The sequence below is a fragment of the Bison bison genome, unplaced genomic scaffold, assembly GCF_000754665.1.
Source record: "Bison bison bison isolate TAMUID 2011002044 unplaced genomic scaffold, Bison_UMD1.0 scf7180017861774, whole genome shotgun sequence".
Classification (NCBI taxonomy): domain Eukaryota; kingdom Metazoa; phylum Chordata; class Mammalia; order Artiodactyla; family Bovidae; genus Bison; species Bison bison.
Genome location: NW_011492346.1, coordinates 23,857 through 31,130, shown reverse-complemented (window position 1 = coordinate 31,130; position 7,274 = coordinate 23,857). Strand labels below are relative to the sequence as shown.

The 7,274-nt window shown below is 41.2% G+C and overlaps 1 pseudogene; it reads left to right on the top strand.

Annotated features, from left to right (window-relative positions):
* Positions 1-876: 876 nt before the first annotated feature.
* On the top strand, positions 877-1,745 carry LOC104983139 (annotated as a pseudogene).
* Positions 1,746-7,274: the final 5,529 nt, after the last annotated feature.

Below are 7,274 nucleotides of genomic sequence, written 5' to 3'. Positions count from 1 at the left end.
GAACCCCATGGACTGTAGCTTGCCAGGTTCCTCTGTTCATGGAATTCTTCAGGCCAGAATACTGGAATGGGTATCTGTTCCCTTCTCCAAGGAATCTTCCCAACCCAGGGATCAAACCCAGGTCTCCTGAATTGCAAGCAGATTCTTTACCATTTGAGGCACCAGGGAAGCCCAAGAAAAGTGGGGTGATTCACCTATACCTTCTCCAGGGATCTTTCCAATCCAGGAATTGAACAAGGGTCTCCTACATTGCAGGCAGATTGTTTATCATCTGAGCTACCAGGAAAGCCTGTAAAAGTGAAAGTATTTGTGTCCCCATGGACTCTAACCACCAGGCGCCTCCATTTATGGAATTCTCCAGGCAAGAATACTGGAGTGGGTAGCCATTCCCTTCTCCAGGAGATCTTTCCGACTCGGATTGAACCCAGGTCTGCTGCATTGCTGGAAGATTCTTTACCATCTGAGCCACAAGGGAAGCATAATAATTCTTTCTGGTTGGGGGATACCATAATACAGTATCATATTTAGAAGTGTCACCGGGCTATAACCATTTGGAGCCAGCAGCACACTTCCTCCACTGGTGACAATCAAACAGCCTCAAGATATTATTGAATGCTCTTTGGGGAACTAATTTTTCTCACTGGAAAATGACAAACCTAGCCCTCTCTCCAACTGTATTGCTATCTCTGTAACCGTTTCTATGTCTTTAAATGTATGCTTTACTTCCAGGAGGCAGTCATTTTAATAGAATCTGAACTTTAAAATTAAATTTATTATATTTATATTAACTTTGAATGCTAAGAAAATCACCAGGATTTAAATCATAACACTATTTACTACTCTGAGGTCTCTATCCAGCCTATGTTTTCTGATAAAATGGAAGAACACAACAGAACAGTGCTGAGTGAATTCATCCTCATGGAATCACAGACCACCCTGAACTGCAGGCTCCATTGTTTGGGCTCTTCCTCATCATCTATGTGATCTCAGTGGTGGGCAACTTGGGCATGGTCATCCTCACTAAGGTGGACTCCAGGCTACAGACACCCATGTACTTCTTTCTCAGGCACCTGGCTCTTACTGATCTGGGTTACTCAACAGCTGTGGGCCCCAAAATGTTGGTAAATTTTGTTGTGGGTCAGAATAAAATCTCTTATTATTTGTGTGCTACACAGATGGGTTTTTTCATCATGTTCATTACTAATGAACTTTTTATTCTGGCAACAATGTCTTATGATCGTTATTTGGCCATTTGTAACCCTCTACTCTACACAGTCATCATGTCACAAAGGGTGTGTAAAGTGCTGGTGGCAATCCCCTATGTCTATAGCACATTCGTATCTCTGTTGATCACCATAAAGCTTTTTAATTCATTCTTCTGTGGCTATAATGTTATCAGTCATTTCTACTGTGACTGTCTCCCCTTGATATCTTTGGTCTGTTCAAATACACAAGAAATTGAGCTGATCATTCTGATCTTCGCAGGTGTTAATGTGATCCTCTCCCTTCCAATAATTCTTATGTCTTATTTGCTCATCCTTGTAGCCATTCTCAGGATGAACTCTGTTGAAGGTAGGCACACGGCTTTTTCTACCTGTGGATCCCACCTAACAGTGGTCACAGTGTTCTTTGGGGCTTTGATATTTATGTATGTGCAACCAGAGTCCAGACATTCCTTTGACACTGATAAAATGGCATCTATATTTTACACCCTTGTTATCCCCATGTTAAATCCCTTGATCTAAAGTTTGAGGAACAAAGATGTAAAATATGCACTACAAAACATGTGGAATAAGCTTTATAACATTTCCTCTTAAAGCCTATGTACAATATGATTCCTATCATTTTTATTCTGGGCTTCAAACATTTCTCTGTGTGTCTTTAAATGTAATAATGAACACAAATAAGTTCAATATACTTTTTAGAGATTGCCTTTTCTGTGCCAGTAACACATTTATGTGCTGTACCTACACTAGCACACAAAGTAAGGAAAAAATCTGCCTTCTTTGAGTGAGAGATATTAATCATAAATACAATTAAGTAAATGTCATTATACAGGAGAATTGATTAGGAAACTACAGAGTATTCAAGCAGGTAAGGAGAGTGGATATGCTGTGTGTGAGAAAGGAAGAATCAGTTCAGTCACTCAGTCATGTCCAACTCTTTGCAACCCCATGAACCGCAGCATGCCAGGCCTCTCTGTCCATCACCAACTCCTGGAGTCTACCCAAGTCCATATCCATTGAGTCCATGATGTCATCCAACCATCTCATCCTCTTTCATCTCCTTCTCCTCCTGCCCTCAATCTTTCCCAGCATCGGGGTCTTTTCCAATAAGAAAGGAAGAATAGTAGATAAAAAGTGAGTTTAAATGTTTATTGCTTTTCTCAACTACTAGAATAAACTTCCCCATGACTATGTGTGTGTTTGGGCACGTGCATATGTTTTTGTGTAAGAACATCTATCTGTTTGAGCCTCCATACACTTCTAAGGCATATGAAAAATTAAACTTTCCTGGAAAAGGACATGACAACCCACTCCAGTATTCTTGCCAGAAAATTCTATGGACAAGGGAGCCTGGTGGGCTACACTCCATGGGGTCATAAAGAATTGGACATGACTGAGAACACAACACAAAAGTTAAACATGTTGTGGTTTCAAGGATGCTCAGTGTAGCATAATGATTTGACCTCAGCAATTATCTGAACTTTCACACATGTTTCCGTACCGCATGGAGGAGGTTAGTGTCCTGCTCTGTTCTCATCAGTGAAGTTACTTTCATACATGAGCCGTAGAAAGCCTATTAACTCAGCACACTCTGCAATTCAGTAACCTACAAAATCAGCACAATATTTTATTTCAATCAGTTCATTTTCTGTACCAGTGGACATTCCAATTAAGATCAATTTCCTTGATTATAGTTAGCAATCTTTACTGTATATCTGAAGGTTAAGAGAGTAATATTTAAATGCTTTCATCACAAAAGGAAAGGTAATACGATGGAGGTATTGTTGGTGGTGTTCAGTCGCTAAGTCATGTTTAAGTCTTTGCAACCCCATAAATCACAGCACTCTAGGCTTCTCTATCTGCCACTCTATCCCATCTTTATTGTTTAGTTGGTAAGTCATGTCCGACTATTTGCGACCCCGTGGACTATAGCCAGCCAGGCTCCACTCCATGGGATTTCCCAGGCAAGAATACCAAAGTGGGTTGCCACTTCCTTCTCCAGGAGATATTCCTGACCCAGGGATCGAACCTGCATCTCCTGCATTGGCAGGCAGATTGTTTACCACTGAGCCACCAGAGAATCCCAGAGTTTGCTCAAATTCATGTCCATTGAGTCAGTGATGCTATCTAATCATCTTATCCTCTGCCACTCCCTCCTCCTTCTACTGATGGAGGTATTACCTCATGCTAAGTTGTAATCATGCTGAAGTGCATAAGAGTATCAAATAACACATTGTACACCACAAACTTACACAATGCTGTAAGTCAATTATATCTCAGTGATGCAGAAAAAAATAAATCTCTTGAGGTCTCCCATGGATACTTTCAATTGTGTATTTATAATTTTTGGAGATTTTGATTCCTAACTGCTTCTTTTTGTTTAATATTGCTGTTCAGTTGATAAGTCACGTCTGACTCTTTGAGACCCAATGGACTGCTGCATGCCAAGCTTCCCTGTCCTTTGTCATCCCCCTGAGTTTGAGCAGACTCATATTTTTTGAGTCATTGATGTTAACTAACCACCTCATTCTCCACCACCCCTTTCTCCTCTTGCCTTCAATCTTTCCCAGCATCAGGATGTTTTCCAATGAGATTACTCTTCCCATTAGGGGGCCAAAGTAATGGAGCTTCAGCTTCAGCATCAGTCCTTCCAATGAATATTCAGGGTTGACTCCCTTTAGGATTGACTGGTTTGATCTCCTTGCAGTCCAAAGGACTCTCAAGAGTCTTCTCCAGCACTACAATATGAAAGCATCAATTCTTCATCGCTCATCCTTCCTATGGTACAACTCCTACATCCGTATGACCACTGGAAAATCTATATCTTTGACTATATGGACCTTTGTTTCATGAGGTTGTTACATTTCCTGACCTCTGTGAAGATCAAGAATATTTCTTGTTTAATATTTGTGCATCTTTACATAAGTGTTCTATCCTATACTGAATTAGGCTTGCTGTCTCTTTTATGGGGTGACTTTCCTCAATATTGGTTCATAAGAGCTTATGATATATTTTTATTAAGGTCAATTTGATAATTCTTCTTATAAGAAGCAACAGAAGGTAATTCCATGATTTGTTCTATAGTATGTTTCTAGTGGAAGTGTAGTAAGATAAGTACCACTATATAAATATTATGTCTTGTGAACTCTCCTAACCCTTCTGAATTTCCACTTTCTTTGGTTATATTTAGTATTTTTAACACTCATGAAAGTTTATTTGCATCATAGTTTAAACACATTTTTTACCATCACAGATTAAATTCTTTATATAGTCAATCAAATTCAAATTAAAATAATTTATTGGAATAAAAAATAATCATAAGTACTCTTTCAAGTGAGGTAAAATGTAAGGAATTTATATAGTTGATTTTTTAAAATTACTAAGAAAAATATGTACTGAATATAAACATTCTAAATATATGCAGAAAAATTTTGGTTTTTGGAAAATGTATGTTGGACAAAGATACAGTAAAATGATGATTACATATTGATAGCTTCTAAAAACATGAAAATGTTTAAATTAATATTTTTGGATATCTTCAGTGAATATGTGTGACTTTTATAACAGAAAAAAGTAGAAGAATCTAATATCTGGATTTGAAAACAATAAACTATGACTATATATAAGCGCATTGGCGGCTGTGACCGGCGCACTAAGCGCGACGGTGGCTGCGACTGGCGCATTAAGCGCGGGCGAGAGGAGCTACCCCACGTCCGAGGTCAGGGGCAGAACCTGGGAGGACCCCATGCCCGAAGGGCTGTGGCCAAGAGGAGTAACCCCACGTCCGAGGTTAGGGTCAGCGGCCAAGAGTGCCAGGCTGCAATGGTACAGGAATGGCAGAGAAAAGCTACCCAGTCCGAGGTCAGGGGGGGCAGCCGGGAGGAGCTATCCCAAGACCCCACGCCTGAGGCCAGGGGTGGCGGCCGGGAAAAGCTATCCCAAGCCCGAAGCCAGGGGCAGCGGCCAGGAGGACCAACGCCAGGTCCAAGGAGTGGTGGCTGCCTGGGCGCAGGAGGGCCTAGAGGCGCTATCCCACTTTGAAGGTCAAGAAGGGCTGCAGTGAGGAGATATCCCTCATCCAAGGTAAGGAGCAGTGGCTGCATTTTGCTGGAGCAGCTGTGAAGGGATACCCCACATCCAAGGTAAGAGAAACCCAAGTAAGATGGTAGGTGTTGCAAGAGGGCATCAGAGGGGAGAAACACTGAAACCATACTCACAGAAAACTAGTCAATCTAATCACACTAGGACCACAGCCTTGTCCTACTCAAGGAAACTAAGCCATGCCCGTGGGGTCACCCAATGGGCAGGTCACGGTGGAGAGATCTGACAGAATGTGGTCCACTGGAGAAGGAAATGGCAAACCACTTCAGTATTCTTGCCTTGAGAACCCCATGAACAGTATGAAAAGGCAAAATGATAGGATACTGAAAAAGGAACTCCCCAGGTCAGTAGGTGTCCAATATGCTACCAGAGATCAGTGGAGAAATAACTCCAGAAAGAATGAAGGGATGGAGCCAAAGCAAAAGCAATACCCAGCTGTGGATGTGACTGGTGATAGAAGCAAGGTCCGATGCTGTAAAGAGCAATATTGCATAGGAACCTGGAATGTCAGGTCCATGAATCAAGGCAAATTGGAAGTGGTCAAACAAGAAATGGCAAGAGTGAATGTCAACATTCTAGGAATCAGCGAACTGAAATGGACTGGAATGGGTGAATTTAACTCAGATGACCATTATATCTACTACTGCAGGCAGGAATCCCTCAGGAGAAATGAAGTAGCCATCATGGTCAACAAAAGAGTCTGAAATGCAGTATTGGATGCAATGTCTAAAACGACAGAATGATCTCTGTTCGTTTCCAAGGAAAACCATTCAATATCACAGGAATCCAAGTCTATGCCCCAAACAGTAACCCTGAAGAAGCTGAAGTTGAACGGTTCTATGAAGACCTGCAAGACCTTTTAGAACTAACATCCAAAAAAGATGCCCTTTTTATTATAGGGGACTGGAATGCAAAAGTAGGAAGTCAAGAAACACCTGGAGTAACAGGCAAATTTGACCTTGGAATACAGAATGAAGCAGGGCAAAGACTAATAGAGTTTGGCCAAGAAAATGCACTGGTCATAGCAAACACTCTCTTTAAACAACACAAGAGAAGACTCTACATATGGACATCACCAGATGGTCAACACCGAAATCAGATGGATTATGTTCTTTGCAGCCAAAGATGGAGAAGCTCTATAGAGTCAGCAAAAACAAGACTGGGAGCTGACTGTGGCTCAGATCATGAAATCCTTATGCCAAATTCAGACTTAAATTGAAGAAAGCAGGGAAAACCACTATACCATTCAGGTATGACCTAAATCAAATCCCTTATGATTATACAGTGGAAGTGAGAAACAGATTTAAGGGCCTAGATCTGATAGATAGAGTGCCTGATGAACTATGGAATGAGGTTCGTGACATTGTACAGGAGACAGGGATCAAGACCATCCCCATGGAAAAGAAATGCAGAAAAGCAAAATGCTGTCTGGGTGGGGGTGGGGGGGGGCATTACAAATAGCTGTGAAAATAAGAGAAGTGAAAAGCAGAGGAGAAAAGGAAAAATATAAGCATCTGAATGCAGAGTTCCAAAGACTAGCAAGATGAGATAAGAAAGCCTTCCTCAGCGATCAATGCAAAGAAATTGAGGAAAACAACAGAATGGGAAAGAGATCTCTTCAAGAAAATTAGAGATACCAAGGGAACATTTCATGCAAATTTGGGCTCGATAAAGAACAGAAATAGTATGGACCTAACAGAAGCAAAGATATTAAGAAGAGGTGGCAGGAATACACAGAAGAACTGTACAAAAAAGATCTTCAGACCCAGATAACCACGATGGTGTGATCACTGACCTAGAGCCAGACATCCTGGAATGTGAAGTCCAGTGGGCCTTAGAAAGCATTACTACAAACAAAGCTAGTTGAGGTGATGGAATTCCAGTTGAGCAATTCCAAATCCTGAAAGATGATGCTGTGAAAGTGCTGTACTCAATATGCCAGCAAAT